Genomic DNA, 21,536 nt, shown 5'->3' with positions numbered 1-21,536 from the left:
ATCCAGAAAGCTTTTATGTCACCTGGTGGGATTTTATTTCTTATGCTTAGTTCTTAGATGTGCAGCATTCTCTATTCACACCATCTTGGGGAAAATTGATGTCTTGATTTATACTTGTGTGTTACTATTTCTTCCTCATTATTTATTGTTTGCCTGCTTGCTTTGTATATGGTGTGATGTAATACTCTGCTACTACACCTTTGGGTTGTGAGTAATGGTCATTATGTTACAAAGAAGCGGAAGAAAAAGAAGAAATGCTTACTCATTGCCAAAGATGCTGAATTTCTTGCCCCCTGGTCCATCCTTATACACTGTTCCAGCTATTGCCATCCTGGTGTCTTCTAGAAGTTTTGGACTACAACTCCCATCAGCCCCAGCCAGAGCATGTAGTTGTAAGTGTCGAGTTACAATCCAAGGCATTTGAGGGGAACAAGGCTGGAGAAGGTGGTACTATTCTACATCACCTAACAGCTTAGTCCTAAGTATGTTTCATGCAAAGCGTGAGGCAAGCAAGATTAAGCAGCAGGAAAGGACAAAGTTTCTTTCCCTATACCTACCTCTAAGAATTTTCAAGTGGCTTTGGAGCTTTTGCCTTGTAGCAAAGATGCAAGGAGCAGTAAAGGAAGGGGTATCTTGAGAAAAATCCAGGACTGTGGTTGACAAGTGTGTCATTGGAACAATGCATGGCATTGCCTTGCATCCTACACACATGCATATAAAATGTTGCAAGCGTCTTACCAAAGAATACATCCTCTGTGAGTTGCATATAAATACTCAACTAAAAAAACAACAACAGGTGGCAGGACAACAGAACCATTTTTTTAAATGCTCCAACTTAAAAATAAACCACACTCCCCACCCCCAAAACCCTGAAACTATTTGTTTGATATTTGGCAAACTCCAGTCCTTCAGAAGGGCTGTGATGGTTGCAGATTTCATTCAGTGCATTTGTTGGAAGCACAGGTAAAGGTTTCTTTGTGCAACGAAGTGACCTTAGAAAGCGAGAGAATTAAATGAAGCAGCATCTGCCCATGAAACAACATAATGAAGCGGCTTCCCAGATGAATCCAAACCACAACTAGTACTACCACAATAACACTTCCTCTTCTCTCCCTGCCTCCATCCCTCTGCAAAACTGCACTGTGAAATTTAACTAATATCATAAACCTTGACATACATTTTACCCCCAAAAAACCCCCACATTTCATTTGAGGTGAGGTTCAGTGGCTACACAGAGCAGCTCAGGCAGGGATAGTGGAGTTGCCACAAACTCTCATATACAGATGGTGAAAGGAATGTGGGGATGCACCACATGGTTTCTAAAACTTTTCATTTCATTTGGCATTATTTATTATTTCAGTTCGTTCATGGAACCAGATAGACAAGATACAAGCTAAAAGGATTTGGGTCTCTCTTTTTTGCTGTTGTTTAAAACAGATCCTAAGGTTGATGTTAGCAGCTTTCAGATCTAAAGCCTTGCGAAGAGTCATGACATACAAAGAGGCGATCCAGTCTACAGGGTTCATATGGTATAGCACTATCCAACATTTAAAGATAAGGGACAAGGAAAGAAAAAGGATGAGGGAGTGTAGCAAATAAGCACGAAGGTATAAATAAACAACCTTCACCCATATATTCCACAAACCCTTTGGACTCCCACGTTGCAACATCAGCAGCTCTACATCCACAATTTTTTATTGTAATCTTGTGGCTCTTTATTTGTAACTTATATGAAAAGAATCACATTGATTGGGGCAGATTTAACTCAGTAAAAAACCTATTCTGCTGAGATTGTCTGTGCTAGGTGATTTTATCAAGTTCTCTTTTGGTTCCATTTTCTCTCTCATCCTCATCCCCAGGGGAGACAGCAGCCCAGCTTGCAGTGCAAATTGCCCTAAATTGAGTTCTTTCTCTGCCATATACAGGCCTTCTTTTGGCTCCTCAGCTTGAAAACTTTATGCATTCTTTTCCCCCTTCTTCTCCCTTAACAACTCCCCCCATTCCTTTTTCCAATTAAAATGGAGAAGTTTGCACCGATACCTGCTCCCAATTAAATGAATACTGCATTACCAGCCACATACTCTAGATCTTCTTTACCCTCCCTTCATTAGCTTTACTCCTCTGAGGCTTCCTGGCCGACTGCCAAGGACTTATGGCAAGAATTCAAAAATCTTGTACACTTTATCCCCTCAAAAATCATTCTCGAATTTAAGCAGCCTACTCTTCGGACCCAGCGTGAGAAACATTAGGAAATGATTCTGCGAGGAAGAGACAAAAAAGGGAAGAAGAAAGAAAATGATTTATTAAAAAAGGTTAGAAAGCTCCCATAAAAGAAGCAAAGTTAAAAGAGGTTAAACTTCCGGGCTAATTGGTACTGCTTCCTTTTGAGAGAGCAAAAAATATATAACCTGCCTTGAAAAATAATAAATGGCAGTAAGGATTTCCTGCTTTAGTTAGGAGCCTATTCATGCCTACAGGAAATGCATCATCCTCTTAACACCTCAGGCATGTTGGCTAGAGCTCACTTAAATTACACAGCAGCATAGAAAAACCCAGCTAATCAGAGACTTAAGCAGCTGCTTTAAGACACACACACACACACACCCGAGATTCCCATCTAATTTTCCAACACTAGTGCACCACCGTATCAGCTATTCTCATCTGACACTTGGAATAGCTAATATCATGTCAAGCTGTCAGGAATGATAGCCATATTGTCAAGCCTGAAATAACAGAGAAAGCCGCTGTAGCCTTGGTGTTACCATTTCAAACTACATGAAGAGAGGGGGGGAACCTTCCCCTCTTAGATTAGGTAAGCTTGCCCTATTTATCAAGCAAAGATTTGTCAAACAGTTAGGCATAACTCGGCTTGCCTGTAGGCAGCCCTATACAAAACTACAGTAACTGGATGTTAACAGTCTAGGAATTACAGAGGCCGGGGGCAACTGTCTCAAGGAAGCTTTGGAAATGCGTTTAGGCCACGTTTTCTCCCAACACGGTACTCCTCACCATGCAGAAAGGTGCACGTGTGAAGGGAATGTCATGTTTGGTTTCAGTAAATTCCCATGGATTTGCATGGCATCAAAGAAAGTGGCTTTGCAGCGGCTTTTGGGTGGTGCTGTAAACAAAGGTGCATTTCCATAAACCCCTGTTATGGTTCTAACTTCACAACTCTTTGTATGATGGGGAGCACCATGCTAAGAAAAAAATGAGCCAGAATGTGTGCACAAGGAATTCCTAATTCAAACTGTGCACAAGATCTGCTACTACTGAGACATCAGAGTTCAGGCAAACCTGGTTTTCTTTCTACTCTATGCTTTGTGCTGATTTGATCTTCCATCATCCCTACAGGGACATCTTGAGTGACATCATTAAGACTTTTTGGCAGCGTTCTGTTCAATCCCATGATGTCTCAAAAGCTACCACACACTTCAGAAAGGGCCTTCTGTAGCATCTGTTGCTTCGTGGTATACACTCAGCATGGTATCACGTTACATAGCTTGTTCCTAAGCTGGCTTCTCCTCTCTACAATGTACAGCAAGTAAAGCATTATAAAAGGATTAAGATACTGACAGGGATCCTAAAATAAGCTAACTGAAGGAAGTTCACAGATTATTATCATCACAGATGGAAAGTCTCCTGATCTCTTATCCCCATTACAGCCTCAAAAAAACCTTCCTGGAGGTCATAGGGGAGGGAGTCCCTGAACAATGTGGAGCAGAACATTTATTGCAGCTGGGATAGGAGGGAATCACCCAAGATCACCTAGTTTAAATTGATTCTTTTCTCCCTGTTCTTGCATCTCCCCACACCCTAACCCACATAATTCAGAGGGGCATGGTAATCATTTGGAGCAGGTGGCTCCAAGAGGAAAAAGGGGTCAAGAAACTCCTTCCATGAACTTCCTTCACTTAACATGTTTTTAAAGTCTAAGCCATTGTCTCTCACTATGACTTTCAGAGCACACCCAAAGATCCTGCAGTTACAAAAGTTCTGCCACTGCCTCTCCTGCTTGCTGTGCATCATGGGTACCCTTTCAGACTTCACTTATGGGGAATGTCAACCACACTTCAGTTAGGGAGGGGACAAGATCTCAGCAAAATGTAACTCCCCACTCTAAAACCACAAAGTTAAACAAATCAAAACATTGTGCTTCAAGAGCATTTGTCGTGGTTACTTTTTGTTATAATACAATGCCCTGTTTTATAAATACAGGCATCAATAACCACCCTTAAAACTAAAATAAAAGCAAAGGGAGATGTACTTTTGGCATGCCTAATGCATAGGACCACTTCACTAGGAACCACAGTCACACCTAATGCCAAACTTTCACATGAACAAGTCCTGTGCTTGCTCACTCCTTCCATTGCTCCTTGTGCATTCCACTGAGTTACTTCAATGGTTTGAACTAGCAAACCTCTTCCCTTCAAACCAGGATTGTAGCAGGCCAGCATTCCTGCCTGAGAGGGCAAGGAGAAGCCATAAATTGCTGGTTCTGATGTAATGGCAAGATATGGGTTCCTTCAATCCATGAAATAAGGAATGAAGCTGAAAATGCAAAGAGAAGAGTAGGGGAGTTGGAGGACCAAAACACTATGAGTAGGAGGAGAGATAAACAGAAACTCTGACAGTGACAAAAAAGTGTGTGAAGTTGGTGAGTTTAAGATCAGGAGGTCCATCTGCACAGCATTCAGTTTGACATGTCATTGAAACATCCAGAGGGAAATGTCAGCAAAAACATTAGAGATGTTGAATTGAGCACAAAGTGAAAGGTCAGATTTTGGGAAATACATTTGAGAGTCATCAGGGCATCTGTCATGGCTTCACATGGGGGAAAGATAGAACTCTTTGCTGAGCAGGCACAACACTTTAGTTATATTTGCTATATGATATAAAGTATTTAAAGACATTTATAATCTATCCGGCTCATTCCCCCCAACACCTTTTGAGGAGGTGTTTCTTACCCCCATTGTACATGCCATGAAACCTCCAAGCACCTCAGTGAGTTCATAACTCAGTCAACATTTGAACCCAGGCCTCTCAGGTCCAGGTCTTCCACTCTTGACTTAAGCATCAACACAAAACAAAATAAAAAAATTCCTTCCAGTAGCACCTTAAAGACCAACTGAGTTAGTTCTAGGTATTAGCTTTCGTGTGCATGCACACTTCTTCAGATACCTTCTTTTCTTTCTTCAGAAAAGGTATCTGAAGAAGTGTGCATGCACACGAAAGCTAATACCTAGAACTAACTCAGTTGGTCTTTAAGGTGCTACTGGAAGGAATTTTTTTATTTTGTTTTGACCATGGCAGACCAACACGGCTACCTATCTGTAGCATCAACACAAGTTAGGCAGATGTGCAAAGAGAGGGTAGGTGAACACCAATTTGTTTAACAATATAATTAAAACAGCTCCAACTAATACGGACACCATAAGGTCTCTGTGTGCTTGGAGCCAAATTCATAAGAACTTGAAACTCAGGAGCTAAATCCTAGGGGTAAGAAGTCAGTAAAATCCCAGTGTTCAGTGTTATACTAAAAGGGAAGCTTGAGAGGCCACATTATTTGCCTGGGGAAAGTGTTATTTCTTGCTTACTTAGATTGTATAAAGTGGCTTTCAGGCAGGCAATTCATTTATAGCTTCCTTGTATTAAGTCCTAAAAATCTATAAACAAAAAAGCCCCTTTGACTAAAAAAAATGCACATCTATTTAGACTTAAATGCTAAAATATTTGCCATATTTCAACAACACAAGGATCACAAAGTGCACTGCAACCCTTGCAACAAAAAGACAAAGAAGAATATCAAGAATCAGAGATGCATTTATCAAACCCATTCACCAAATATAGGTTGAAGGGCCTCTTTAAAAGCAACACATCACAGATTTTAATGTATGACAAGGCAGTGTGGAAGAAATGGAAGAACTCTTTCTTAACTCCCTGCAGAGATTCAAGATTTTCAAGAGATACAAGAGGGAGTTTCAACACTTTGCCTAAACTCAACAGTCAAGAAACTGTCATTTGATCAGCTTCTGCCAGACCACAAGAATAATGTTACACTGAAGGCAAAGACAATAAGATCTGAGTTACTGCAATAATTTAATTACCACGAATATAGTTCAGGCCATGGAGAAGGCAATTGTCCATGAAAGGCCATCCACAAAGAAATTCATTACTAACCAAGTGTGGGTTCTGAACCAGTTTATGTAATTTTAAAATACAAATATATAGTGTTAAAGAGTCATCAGTAGATAATAAAATATTTACAATTGTGGATAAATCACAGAAGTGCTAGCCATGTTTCAAACTCTTCAGACCTACATGCTCTAAGTTTGATCCCAAGAGAGCAATAATATTTTATTGGACTTGATAATCTCACATGAAAGACATGATTGATTACTCATTCCTCAGCAAGAAAGAAGTGATCAGCCCTCTCCAAGAAAGTAAAATTATGGGCACACATCATTAATTCATGTATCAGTGGTAATTACATGATTCTACAGGTCTTTGACTACATTAAGAATGCCTGTAAAGGGGGGGGGCTGTATCCTTAGCTTATGGAAAGCATTGCCAGTTTAGGAAATGAAACACATTCACTGCCACAACTAGCTATTTTGCTATAGCTGGGTTATGGTTTAAAGACAGAGCAGTCCCCAGACCACATCTCATTCTGCAACTCATAAGCTTCTCCCTTCCACCTTCCATGTAGAGTTCAGGGGATGAGAGACAATTACAGGGTTGCTGTTGCATTGGACACTGCATTGGGCACTTTTAGTTGCCTGCACTCCCAGAATGGTGTCTTGAAAGACAAGACTTTTGCTTTAAGGTTGTATTTATTGAATACAGCGTGAAGATCTGCAGCAAGATAACCAGAGACTGTCCTAGTATGGGCAGGTGGAAGGCAGAGAAGGAAACACTTCCCTCCTACTACCCTGGGCAAAACCACCCCAGGTGAGATCTGTCACTACCAGTGGGTGATGATAAGAGGGAAATTTCCCCATCCCCCTCCCAGCACAGGGGAACAGTGGATATGGGTGCATAGGCCAAGTCCCAAGAACAAAACAAGGAACCTGCCAACCCATTTACCAATGAAAGGTAGTTGGAGAAGTGCCCTTCACCCACTAATGCCTTGGGGGTATTTACCAAAAGAAAATGTTAGGTATGATGGGCACAGATCAAATCTGACATGGGATTTTTGTCCTCAGCACATATGACAGCCTTCTTTGTATTCATGGGACCCATGTTAAAGGTGACCCAGAGACCTATCTTTTCCACACAGATCCTTCTTGCTAGATCAGGTCTTCCAAGTATTCTGTGGCTTTTCCTGCTTCTTCTGCTGTCACTGCTGAATAATTACAAGCAGATGTATGAATAAAGTAATGTCACTAGAATCCATTAAAGGGGATGCTGCTCACATAGAACCAAAATAGTAGGGAAAGATGAGATCTTTTGTTTTATTTCCCCCCCTCCAAGCACTAACAGTGAACTATGCAAATGTGATAAACCTATGCAAATGTTTCCAATATGAAATATATTTTCAAAGAGAGGGTGAATTAAGATAAGCAGAGAGTGAATAGGGGTGGGTGGGGGCTTTGCCTTTTGCCTGTCCAATAATTTCCTGCTATAAATGCACAATGTTTACTGTAATTCAAAGAAACATCACAGTGAAGTATGAGAGCGGCTTTTCAGGGGCTGCAGCAGACAAGATTCAGAATGAAAAATCTTCAGTGCCAGACAAGAAAAATTTGCAATAATTTTCTATAACACACACAGACTTTTTAGCACCTTTATTGCAGAAGAAATACTAAACAACCATGCTTGCTTTATAATAGCATTTCTATAATAATGGTATTTTATAACAGAAGTGCTATTATTACAGAAATTGTATTATAATAGTAGCATTATTATTGTAGAACCGCTTCTATAGCAGAAGCACTGAATAAGCCCAATTGTATTAGAGAAAATGACTGTAAACTTCATCTCCCTTCGGTGATGTAAATCTCTTTTGCTCTTCTGTCTAATATGACAGACTCAGGGATAACCCCCAAATTTGGGCAACAATGACACGAAGCATCCAACTTGCAGATCAGTACAAATCCAAGGTTGGTTTGACTTCGTCACCAGTACTTTAAAAGCCTTGCCTGAAACTGAACCAACCAAAAACTACATCTTTTTCCTCACTACATTCCAAATTATGCTTTTACTCCCAAACAAAAGAGATAGAACTCCTCTTAGATGTGTACCTCTCTATATTTTGAGGCAAGCCATTAAGATTATGTTCTGTATAGTCTCAGAGGCTGAAACCATGCAAGTCACAAGGAATTGTCCTTTGTCTCTGTTGCACTATTTGCTATGGGAACCCCATCAACCACTTCAGCTATAACTTGTAGAGAGCGAGCTGGGACTTCTGCTTTTACAGAGGGTCATATCCACTACTGGTTCTGTGCTAGCGGGGGGGAAACCTTCCATGTGCATAGGACACCCAATTTCAGTATGCTCCCACCCACCCCACTTCAGCTGTCTTTGGCATATTCTGTACTGTTCCAGAAGGTTTCCATCCCTCAGGTGCTGTGGCTTTTTTAGTGAGGAGCAGCTGTGGGTAGGGCAGATTGACCAGCAGGAGATGCCCCACTCAACACAAGAAAAAGTCTTTTCCAGTTGCAATTTATTCTGCAATTTTATTGGCTGCCTTTTCTGCACTGCAGTTCAGTGTCTTGATTGCTTAATTTTAAATTTACTTTGTCACTGGGGTTTTTTTTAAGCAAACTATTTTAATAGGTGAAGGTTAGGCTATACTTTTTGTGAATGAAAGGGTAAAATGAATCTGATTAAGAGTTAGCAGAACTTGTCAAATAATGTTCACTTCTAGAATAAACGGGGGGGTCTGAAATGTGTGGGGGTTTTTTTGCTTAGAGAGAGAGAATAAGAGAGAGAGGGGGAGGGAGGGAGATGGAAATGTAACAGTGAATACTGTAAAATGCTTTTGCAGAAATCTTATACCCACATCAACTACATTAATACAAATTTCACCCATCATTCAATAAGATATATATTGCTTCGGTAGTAACTTAAAAAGCACCTACAGAATTTAACTGTATATGTAGGCAATGAATAAGTAAATTTAAGTCTATAAAACTCAACTTCTTTTTTATTAAAGTTATCTTACATTACCTTCAGTACTGTAATTCTAGTGCAGTATAGAAGACAGAAAGAAATTAAGATCCCAAGCCAGTGACCTTTTTAACATTAAAATAAAATCCTATATACTTCTAAGTTGATGCAATCAGATTATACCATCTGGTTAGGATGCAGTCTATGAAACAGTAAAGTGAGAAAATTCAATAAACTCATATCCTCTCCAGGCAATTCTATATTTTTTCAGACTGTCATGAGAACTTTCTATGTGTATTTGTATGAAATAAACTTAACGTATTGATTTCAAGCAGGAAAGCCTATATTTTATTTATCATTTGCACTGCAAAAATTATTTTTTTTACAGCCACCGAGCTAGTAATTATAAATGAAAATTATAAAGAATTATTATTTGTATTCAAACCCTAGCTGATTGATATATGCAGAGCAGAAATCATTTAATAAAATGAATATTTATTTTAAAAGCTTCTTTCAGTGGGTGGGAGATAATGTTGCATTATCAGTTTAAATAAGGAATTCTGAATAATACTTTTAAGTTTCTTAAGCAAATGTGGATACGGCAACCTTACAAAGTGTTAAGCCTTCCAAAATTTCATGGAAGCAGATAAGGATGCTCTTGTACATCTATGGGTGGTCATGGTACCATGAGGACGATGTGGCAGCCTGTTGTATGGCTTACGGGAGAGTGATAGAGCCAATACAATCCAGACACAAATGTGCCACATCTTTTAATTTCACTGAGGGTTGCAGGTTTCCTGAAAAGTTCGCTTCTCAGACCGGGAGAAGAAAGAGAAACAAAGAGAATGTGAAAAGCAGAGACCCGTTGATAAAACTTGACAGTGTGCATGAAGTACAAGATGGGGCCTAAAGTAATAAATAAAGCCAATTAGTAGGGGCAAAGGATAAAGAGGCACATTTTGGAACCAGAGTGATAATTCTAAGCAGAATATGGGAGATGAGAACTAAGAAGTGATAATGTTATGCAGTTTAGAATGGAAATGGGAAAGAATCAAGGAAATGTGGGATGAAAGCAAATATGAAATCCAAAATTAATCCAAGCAAACTCAGATGAGCACACCATTGATTTAATGGTTCAAAGGCTGAACCAAGGAATACACATACTCTGCATTTGTTCTGATTTTACAAAGCGTGTTCTCCTTTATGGAGAGCACGTGTTGCGGTGGGGGCCGCCAGGACACTCCAAAGTTGGGGGCGGGCTAATTGTTCATTGGCCACTGATGCGATTGGGGCTTCCCTTGTTGTTGGGAAGAAGTTAATGTTGCCATTTGTTGATTGACAGCCAGAAATGCTAAAACTCCTTGCACGAGGCTAGGGCTTCCTCTTTTCGACAGTGGTACCTCTGGTTACGAACTTAATTCGTTCCGGAGGTCCGTTCTTTTATATATATATATATATATATATATATATATATATATATGCTTTCGTAGATTTTCACGGGTACAGGAATGCAGGTTTTGGTGTCCTCGGGTGTCTTCCCGTGTAAAAGTTGGGGTGTCTAGGCGACCTCATCGAAACGTCGCCTAGACACCCCAACTTTTACACGGGAAGACACCCGAGGACACCAAAACCTGCATATATATATATATATATATATATATATATATATTTAATTAATTTCCAATAAAAAATACATAACACATCACATTTCAACTTTAACAAATTTTCACTTTTGGACTTCCTTCAGCCTCTCTGATAATCATCATCCAAATTTAATTTTTAAATACACATTTCTTAAATTCACTATTGCCTTTCAATATACCCTTTGAAACCTGTTTATCTTTTTTGCAATATTTCTTTGACTTTTACAGAGCTTCTTTAAATGCCACTAACGTTATTTCTCTATCACTTATACTTTCCCAATAGTCCACCAACTTTCCCCAGTCCTCGATAAACTTTTGGTCTCGTAGATATCTAATCTTTCCTGTCAATTTGTCCAGTTCTGCATAGTCCATCAGCTTCATTCTCCACTCCTCTAATGTTGGTACTTGTTCTTGTTTCCAATTCTGGGCCAGTAATATTCTCACCGCTGTTACTGCATATTGGAAAAGTTTACAATCCTTTCTATTTATTTCATTTCCTATAATTCCTAAGAGGAAGGCCTCTGGTTTCTTAACAAATGTATATTTCAATATTTTCTTCAGTTCATTATAAATCAGTTCCCAGAAGCTCTTCACTTTTTTACATTCCCACCACATATGATAGAAAGTACCATCCTTTTCTTTACATTTCCAACATTTCTTACATGTTTTATACATTTTTTGCAAGTTTTACCGGTGTAATGTACCATCTATACATCATTTTCATAATCTTTTCTTTTAACGCTGTACATGCAGTAAATTTCATATTTTCATTCCATAATTTAATCCAATCATCCATTTGTATATTATATCCGAAGTCCCTGGCCCATTTTATCATAATCGGTAACCAGAGGTCCGTTCTTAACCTGAAACTGTTCTTAACCTGAAGTACCACTTTAGCTAATAGGGCCTCCTGCTGCCGCTGCACCACCGGAGCATGATTTCTGTTCTCATCCTGAGGTAAAGTTCTTAACCTGAGTTACTACTTCCGGGTTAGTGGAGGTTGTAACCCGAAGTGTTTGTAACCCGAGGTACCACTGTATGCTTCTTGCCCATTTTTGGTGACCGCGTTAGTATTCCACAACAATTACATTCCTTAGTTACAACTTCTTTGGCCTCAAAATGTTTCCTCCATTCTCTTAACACAAGTCTTCAGCAGCAAATATTATTTTAACATAGGCTAGGATCAAAAGGGCTAAATACAGTATTTCCACCTCTTCCGTGAAGTTCTTTTTCCCCCTTTCATTATTTCTTTATTAAATTTGTGACATCCAGATGCAGGAAGCTGCTCCTGAAAATTTGAGGCGTCCACAAAATGGCATCAGGTGTAGTGTCAGCTCCATGTTTTGAAAGAGGCCCTTGGATAAGATGTTCTTAGTGGGACCTTCTCTCTGAGTCAGCCAGCCTTCCTCTTTGTCCCTGTCACCACTGTCCATTCCCTTGACCGCTCTTTCTAGGCCCAGTCCACTTGAACAAGGCAAATGGAGAATGCTCTAATCCTTCGCTTGTGTGCTTGGAGAAGGTATGCTGGGCAAAAATGGTAGTCACACACACACTTACAGTTTTGTCTGTTTCTTGGTATGGTCGGGAGCACCAGACTGAAATGCATGGACAAAGCAATTCCATGTGCCCATGAATATGTACCAGTGCTGCTAGCCTGGTGACTACCACTGAGTTGATCGTTTTAGTCTACAACTGAAATGGAAAGAAAAAATACTGATGATCCATACCTTCTCCTAGCATGGCTGGTAGGTGTGGTTTCACAAAGATCAGTGGATTTATACCAGTGATATGTCATGCCCTTAGAAACTGGGTTTTCAAGACCTGTTGCCGCACAAACCATATTAATTCACATAGTAAGGTAACCAGTCCTCACACATTAAGTCCAATCCTCATGCATGTCAGTGAAAAATATTATTCCAGTATGTAGCTGTACATGTCTTATTGGTTAATCTATACACTCTCTTCCTTCCTAGTTACTAAATCTACTATGCTAACAGATTGTGATATATGTATTTATGGCCATATCCTGGAATGCTAGAAAATTAAAAAGAAATGAAGCTGTAAATGAAAAGGCTGCTATGGATGGATCTCTCAGAAGTGATATATGTGATGGAAGTGATTAGCTTTAACTGATCTTCTTAAAGAACGTGGACGAATAATTCATTATAATGGCCCAGAAGTGCAATTAGTGAACTATAGTGTGGATGGCACGGCTGTTCATAGATCTGCCCATAAGAGTAATTATATTTTGAAAAGTACTTAGTGAAAAATTGATTGAATGGCTCTTATGGGCATAGATGATAGAGATAAAAATATGTAAACAAAAATTGCCATTAATATGTTGTATGTCCAATTTAGATTTTGTTTGATGGAGAGTTTCAATGAGGACTAATGGTATTTTTGTTGAGTTGTGATTAATCTGGCCTGCTTGGCATAGATACTGCCATTTTGCAGTTCCCAAAATTCTGTTTTGACAGTTTCTAAGTGCACCGTCCATCAGTCACCTAGGCAACATCTTCAGAAGGGGGTCACCTAGCTATTCTGTTCCAATTTCAATACTACTAAATGCTTTCTCAGCCGGAAAAAAAGAAAAGAATGCAGTTACCCACTCTAATTTACGATGTCATTCCTGATTTGACCAGCTGTAATTGGCTCTGGAGACAATGAAAGTAAGCTTGTACTCTGGAACTAGGGTTTCCATAGACAGTAATTTCTTTCCTCCTTCTACCTGATGCCTGAGGACATGGCTTTGCAGGAGATGTTCTGGTCAAGAGACCAAAATGAGGGAATGGAGTCCTTGGGCTATAAAGCAGTATCTGATGGTAATTTCTAAAACGAGCTGTTTAAGAGGTGAGGGAAGACCTGGATCTGCTACATCCAAAGCATCTTTATTCCTCTGACACTATATTTCCATATTACCTTTACCAACATGGACCTGGTGTAGTTAATTCTCCCTCCTGCCTGGGGTTAGGGGGATTTTAAAAGATGCAAACCCACAAGCACCTACTCCAGAGAGAGCGAGAGGGAGAGAATAATAGAGAAATGTTGAAGGGGCAGCGCCCGCCATGATCAGTGTGAACCATCAGAGCTTTGCTAATGGTGGACGATCCACCACTTCACTCCCATCATTTAGGATTGCTCATATGTCAGGCGTGCACTGGTCCATGGGGGTCATGAAGAGTCGGACACGACTAAACAACTAAACAACAACAACAGGAACCATTTGTGAAAAAAGAAGCTATTGTCCATCCTGGAGCTTAATTAAAATACCATGGTGCCTTCACTCTAATGTCTCATTCCCAATTGTTTGCATTCCCCCTTTTCTCCTTTGTCGTCTCCTTCACAGCTTTAATTTCTTCTTTTATCTCTACTCTGCTTCCTTTCTATTGATTCTTTTTCTCTTATTTTATTATCTACCATTTCCCTCTTATCTTTTGCCTCCCTTCTTTCCCATTGCATTTCTTTTTATCCTGTCAAGCCAAACCTAGTTTCGTTCATTCTGCTTCCTGCAGAAGCCATCCAGACAAAACTTTCTTGGCCACTATCTTCACTATCAACTCTTAAGGTTTCTTCCTCTTTACAACCTATTATGCCTTCTCCTTGCAATCACCTCTAATGATGGTCTGCCCTTCTTCCATCAGGAAATGCATAGCCTTATTAGTTCCATACTGCTAGGAAACGTGGAGATTTCAGGGCATGTAACGGTCTTCCTAAATGGCACAACTGATGTGTTAGAATGTGGGGCATGATGAAGAGGTATACTGCAGGAATGTAGGGTGATTTAAAGTAAGGAAGCAGTAGGCAGGAATTTAGTGCACGTGCCCTTTCAATACAAGATGCCCAGATTGTTTGGAAGATGTCTATTATGAAGCCAAAAGATTTTGTCTTGTGTTACTATGGTCTCTGAGATCAACCACTCTCTTAATGACAGCGCCTGGGTACTTGGTTAAGGCTGAGGGGGATTGAGATGTTCTCAATGGTTGCCCCTCACCCAGTACTCTGTGTGCTAAAACAGAAGGAGGGAAGGAAACTAGACTCTGTTATGCCCTATGGTGCTGCATCAGTAACAGGGCTGAATCAGTCTTAAGATCTCAGTAAAAACACATAGGACTAATGGTGATAAATTTTAGTTACAAATATTAAACCAATGCCTTGAATACACCATCTAAGATGAAAGTACTCTTACTCAATACACTAAGAATACACTAAGATGAAAGTACTCTTACTCAAAATTACTGCAGCTTTTGAAGATTAATATGAGACATCCTAATATATTCTTGTTTTTGCGCTTTTTATATGTTGGGGAGGATAACAAATTTTCAACATCAAGTTTGCATTAACTGGCTAAAGCGTTCTCTTCAGCCACCTACAAATGTGTTTGGTAAATTAATTTGCTTAACTAGATTATTTAATCCTTAAACACACACGCTGCCCAAGTCGTTGTTTAACATGCATGATTCTAAAGGTGTCTCGTGAACAAATGTGACATATGAAAAGGCGGAAGATTGATCAAGATGAAAATTAATGTTTGTACCAGTGGCAAAATCTTTCAATTTTAGACCCATAGGAGCCCTGGTACAAATTAATTGTTTCTGTGATTCTAAGATCTTCATCAATCAGATGTAAATTACACCATGCATGATTGGCTGGCTTTCCCGTTCTTAAGTCCCTTTAGAGACTCATTGGCTGCCAGCTGGTACAGAAGCTCAACTAAATAGTTGCCTGCCTGACACTGCCAGGGGACTCAGATCTGAAACCCATAGGAGAGGGTATTCACTGTAAAGTAAGAACCAAGGGCTAATTAATTCAGGGAGGTTCAGCAGCATCAGCACCCTTTAGGCCCCAGGGGTGCAAAGAGAACCACCGGCATTTGGTACAAGTTCCTTATGTATCTGCACCTTCCCACAGAGATATATAAGCTCTCACAAAATACCATTTTTGGCTATACCTGGAACCAAAATGTAACAAATGCCACTATTTCTTCTTCTTTTTTTTAAAAAAAATCCTTTTTATAACTACAAAAAAAAACACCCTAATTAGCATGAGTAATAGGATCATAGCTTGGCTTGCTTCTGTAAATAAAACTATGCTTTGAAGAAGACTTTTTTTTAGAAAAGAAAAAAAGACTAGTGTTAGAGATTTTTGCTAGCATCCCAAGCTAGTTTGTAAAGGAAATTTGGCCCAAGTTATCATCATAATTAATTTATTGTAATATAGCTGCTTGGCATCATACAAATTCAGCTGTATATCAAAGAAACAAAGCACATGGACAAAATCTCACAAATTATTGCAAAACATCAAATCACAACACAAGAAGAAAGTCAGGATCTTTATGGTAGTCAATAGCATTTTCATTAATCTTAGCGCATACTAGTAATGCCTGGAAAACAATTTTTGCTGTTCTAAACATAGCATACTAACCAGCTCCAAAATTCATATCAAGCAAAATGGTAAAAAGCACAAAGGTCAGAGAGGGAAAGTGGTGGTTTTTTGGTTTTGTTTTGGCTGGTATTCAAGCTATCTGTGTCTGCATCTTGCAAGAGTCTAAAGATGGCTTGAACACCAGCCAATTTCTCTCTCTGTCTCCCTTCATCTAGGATAAGGAAGAGTTCTGCAGAAGCTAAAAGCTCACACACGATTTTGGTTGGCCTTAAAAGATTTTGGATTTTTTTCATGGGGCCAAATTGGTGTTGCGATACTTACCAGTGCTTTTATGCAGGAACAGCAACTTATGTCAGGAAGATATAGTCTTTACAAGCTAACAATGGTATTAAATTAAAAATGCCCCACATAGAGCAGTCCAAACGATTCTAAAAACAGCTTCAGTTACTTCTATCACATTTACAACCCAATCCTATGCATGCTTACAAGGATGAAAGTCCCCTAAGGATTACAGTCTTAATTAAAACTTTGTGTGTGTCTTTTAAATGTACCACATTGCTTCAATAAACCTTATTAATCAATGTATATATTAACTTTCAGCTCTTGATCACTAGTCGCAGCTACCAAAACTTGTTATTTTAGAGTACAGTGCAGTCCCTCCCATCATCCATTTAGTTATTTGAAATGCCCAGCTGTCCAGATAGCAGATTGTCAAGTTAATCTGCTATACATTTCTATGTTAAAAGCAAACTCTGAATATTCCAAATCACACTCTTGTATCAGCGCGAGCATGTCTACAACACTGCACCCAAAGCAAAGCCATACAGCTGATAAAGAAGCAAGCCTCTGATCAGCAGTTACCTTTGTTCGACAGTCACATTGAGGACAAGATGGTGGATGGGAGGCTCTGTCATAAAATAGACTGGGCAGTCCATCCGGGAACAGATTTACTAGCACAACCACAACTACTCTGGTTTTACAACTGGACCATTTAGCCCTGGTAACCTCTAAGCTGATAAGGTTTGCCCATCATTGAGGTTTTTTTTTTTTTTAAAAAAAAAAGGAAATACTGGTAGGCCCAAATCTTGGAAACATTTCAGAATGAGAAAAAGTTGCTGCTTACTATGACATTGGGGGGAGGGGATTATAAGGTCACATCTGTGGCCTTTGGCTGGTGTGTCAGCTGAGTCACATTCTACCATTATCAGAAATTGGAAATAGGTTATATGGCTTATAGTTAGAAAATGGTTCCACAGACTGTTTGAAACTCTGCAGTGTAGGAGAGATAAGGTTGAGGATGGTCCATGAGTAGAAATGAGAGTCGTTGAAAAGTGGTATGCATTTTTCTTCCATAGACTTTGCATGGGAGCTTTTCAGGCAATGGTTTTTCCATTTCTACAGTGCCTTTTGAGAAACAGTTCCCCATGCCATTTATTAGGTCAATGTCTAGCATGTGCCATTGCCCATGATTAGCGTAAATGTATTTGTAGGGGTGTGTGTATATATATATATGCATTTTTGTGGCCAGTGGCTCAAAAATTGCATAAGGGTGTCTTCTGCACATGCTCAGTACTTGTTGTGGAAGGTTAAGTGGAAGGGGTTGTTGTATGACATGTTGGGTGGGCTAAGAATAAGTGTCAGACAGAGAGGATCAGCTGGGAAATGAGTCAGAATGTGGCTTTGTAACGAACGTAAAAGTATGGGACCGGAGGGAGATATGAAAATACAGAACAGGCCTTAGCCTGAAAGAATTTTCATTTCATATATTCATGCCTTTCTAAATGGTGTGTGATTTCTTTTTAATGAGGATATTTCTTAATTTCTTTCTCCATATGTTGTCTTATCCTGGAAACGTGTGGTATAATGGTTAGAGGGTTGGATTAGGAGGACTTGGGAGACCAGGGTTCAATTTGCCACTCTGTCATGAAGCTCATTGGGTGACCTTGGGCTGGTCACTGCCACTCAGCCTAACCTACCTCATAGAGTTGTTGTGAGGATAAAATGGGGAGTTCGAGAAAGATGTGAACACCTTGAGCTCCTTGGAGAAAAAGTGGAATATAAATGTAATAAATACTATTTGTTTGTTTCCTGCTCCTGGGATAAGTCCTTGGGATGGGAGTCACCTGCCACTATTCTTCAAGTTATGTCCTAGTTCCTATAGATTGTTTCTCACTCCCCACTTCTATGCTCACTGCTGTTGAGTTGCTTCCACCACTCCAGGTATCCTCAGGCTGGGATTTCCCAATCCTGTGGCTTCTTTTCATACAGGGTATATTGGCCACTGCCCCTCAGGGAGTCAGGATGAGGAAGAAGTTCTCATTATGGAGATGGCTCGGTGCCTCCTCAAACTATTTAAGTGAAATGAAGGTCTACTGTATCATACTTTCCATTCAGCAAATAAAATAGCATTTAAAATAATTTCCATAAAGGTTCCATTATGGACATTGTTCCAAATTTTTGTGCAGGCATAAGCTTTCTGTTGGAACATGGGAGGAAAACTGTTTTTTTGTAAATTAAGGTACAAAGAAGTCTGTTGCAGTTGCTGCTCCCTTATACTTTCAATTTCCTTCCTTTCCCTGATTTCTATCATCTTGCTTACAGAAACGTATTGTTTCCACTTGGGAGCAAGGCTTAGAACTGCAGTCAGGATTTCAATTCTTGTTAAGGTCTTTGGATCAAAGGTCTGGGCATAAAGACACTATTTTTTAAAGACAATTTCTGCTGAGCCACAAAGGTGGTGAATCAGCTATAGAAACTGAAGGCACGCTTCTTTTTCTTCTTTTTTGCTGCTTCATACAGTGATTACAGTATATTTTCCCCATAGCATTTATTTAGAGCATGCCTATGTGTGTGTTAAAAGATGCCCCTCATCCCCATTTTTAGTGATTTTATTTTATTATTGTGAACATATTCATTTCCTTTTGTTCCCTTGATGGCTGCTTCTCTCCCCCCCCCCCCCACTTCTTCCTCTTCACCATCATCTTGTTTTTGCTACCTTCACCCTCTTTTGGTTGTAATTGCAATCCAATATGATTGGCTGTGGCACACTCACTTGATGACATCACAGCACTGTGAATGGCCTGATAAATAAAATTATGAGGTTGCCACAACCAATCAAACTGAACGGCAGAGAAGGCAAATAATAATGAGGGGAAAGGTGCACAGAAGAAGAAGCGGGCAAGGAAGCATAAGGTGCTGAAAGCACTGGAACTCTTTATTTATCTGTCCTTTCTTATCAGACTGATAAACTTTAATACTCAGGATTTCAGAGAAAGAAATAACCATGTGGGATTTTGACATCACAGCACCATATATAGAAAAATACTGCTATAAATTATTTTCCGCTATTCTCATTTCCAAGGATTTGGGTGGGCATAAGTGGGAGGATGGGGGTGGGGGGACACAGGAGGGAAGAAAAGAACCTTGATGGGCATTTATTCAACTAACATAAGAACTTGGTGATTATTCTCACAGCCATCAAGACAGCGGCCCATAAAAAACAATATCTGGAAGTCGGGGTGGGCAGATACGTCAGTTTTGGTTTCCCTCTGTCTGAAGTTTGGATTTCCAGATTTCAAAACCAGTTTGTGAATATTATTATTCCAAGTAATCCTCATGAAAATTCAGCAGCATTTTAGCACAGATTTCTCCTAATGTACATTTTTCTGTATGTAAAATTTTCCTAAAATATGCAGGAAAGGAGAAAAGGCGGGGTGTATATTTAATATAATAAAATGTGACTTTTCGATTCTTTCGCTGTGTTTTGAAACAGCCCATCATAACTTCAGTCATTAAGCTTGAAAAACCAGGGTAGACTCAACACCGGGACTACTCAGTGTAATTCTGTGATGTGAAGAATAAGGCTGTGGGCATTCCTATATGTACTGTACATTGTTATCAGGGGAGCATGTCCAATCGAACTCATGAGTCTTACTTTTGAGTAGACATGCATTGGGTTGCACTATAAATATGCTATCTTTTCCCATGAGTCAAGACAGGCTTTGCCTTTAACTCACAAAACGTATTGGTGATAGTAAGTTTACTCTCTACAGAGTAAGTTTCAACCACAGCCTTTAAATTAACAGGAATGGACTATTCACATTAAGCTCTTACTGTTTGAGGGCCAAAAGGTCACTAGCGGTGAATGTGATTTAAAATGTGCAACCTGGGATAGAGAAACCACACATATCATTTGATGTGTGAAATGACCACAAGCCCTTTTAACACTTATCTCCTAGTGTGCAGTAATATCTACTGTAATGCTCAGTTCCTGATTACAGTTCCATAGAGCATATTTCACTACAGATAGAATCTAAGTAGGGACCCTCTTCTGTACATATTCTTCATACTCTAACCTCTCTTTTGCTAGAGGCTCTGTATTAGAATGCAGCAATGCTATTTCCATCTCTCAGGTGACTCAGAATATAGTAATAGGTGACAACATTATTCAGTTTACTTCTTTCATTTTTTTTAAAAAAGTATTTAAAATGATTCAGGTTTCTTAAGATTAAAACATAGGGACGTGTTTTCTACCTATATGCAAAATTATAACTTGACCCTCCTAAGCTGAAAATGCACGTTTAAGAAGTGACTTACGAAGTGGAAGGCAGATTTTATAATTTATGGTTCACAGGACTCAGCAATTTTGTATTATATAGAAATTTAATCAGTATTGCGGGAGTTGCAGATACAGCACGGTAGGAGGTACTTCTGACATTTCATGGAGAAGTAAGCAAGATGAGGTACAGTATGTGTGCATAATTCAGTAAGGTGGAGTGTTTGTTAAATCACTGACTCTGGGAGAACTACCAACCAATGTGGAACATGACACCTGCACCACATTTAAAGAAAAAGAGGACCAAATACTCTGCTCATAGATATAGCTCAAATAAAAATACGAATAACAACATATAAAATAATATGTGTATTGTGTCTGCCGTGAAGGGTACAAGTGGGTATTATTTGCCACTTATTATTTCCTTTAAAATGTACTAAAGGGGCCAGGAAAATCACAGCACTGTGAAGGGGAAATAAAACATGTATACATCCTTTGCAACAGACAATAGCATATGAAATGCCTGTCTATCATGGTGTCACATGACACCTAGCTATTGAGCTTTGCCAATTTGTTGTTACCCACAACTCTTTCAAATTAGGGTAGCATGTATTTTCTCATCCATGGTACTGTTGTGTATGGTGCTACAGTATGCCAGCATTTTAAAAAAATGGCAGTTTTAGGAGAACGTTAGTTTAGGTCCTACCACCCAGTGCCTCTTATTTATTTGTTGACAGCCTATTACAATGTCATCATCTGGACTCACAGGAACAAGGCTTGTCAGACCATGAACCAGTAATGTCTTTCATCCCACCATTAATCTAAGCCTGGAACAACTATGCAATGAA

General features: G+C 39.4%; 2 long non-coding RNA genes across 3 annotated transcripts in view; both read right to left on the bottom strand.

Annotated features, from left to right (window-relative positions):
- The window catches only part of LOC309339403, a 314,171-nt gene that overhangs the window by 224,659 nt on the left and 67,976 nt on the right, over positions 1–21,536 (bottom strand). The window lies entirely within an intron of this gene.
- Positions 1,757–7,414, bottom strand: LOC309339481. 2 transcript variants are annotated; one of them, XR_014155397.1, is made up of 3 exons: positions 7,141–7,414; positions 3,295–3,525; positions 1,757–2,258 (listed from the first exon to the last, which is right to left on the bottom strand). It is a non-coding gene; the product is annotated as an uncharacterized lncRNA (long non-coding RNA). The 2 variants fall into 2 exon arrangements; XR_014155398.1 differs by lacking the exon at positions 7,141–7,414 and adding an exon at positions 4,359–4,543.

Source organism: Podarcis erhardii, assembly GCF_964252035.2.
Source record: "Podarcis erhardii genome assembly, chromosome: 3".
Classification (NCBI taxonomy): Eukaryota; Metazoa; Chordata; class Lepidosauria; order Squamata; family Lacertidae; genus Podarcis; species Podarcis erhardii.
The sequence above is the reverse complement of the archived record's forward strand: the minus strand, read 5'-3'. Positions and strand labels throughout refer to the sequence as shown.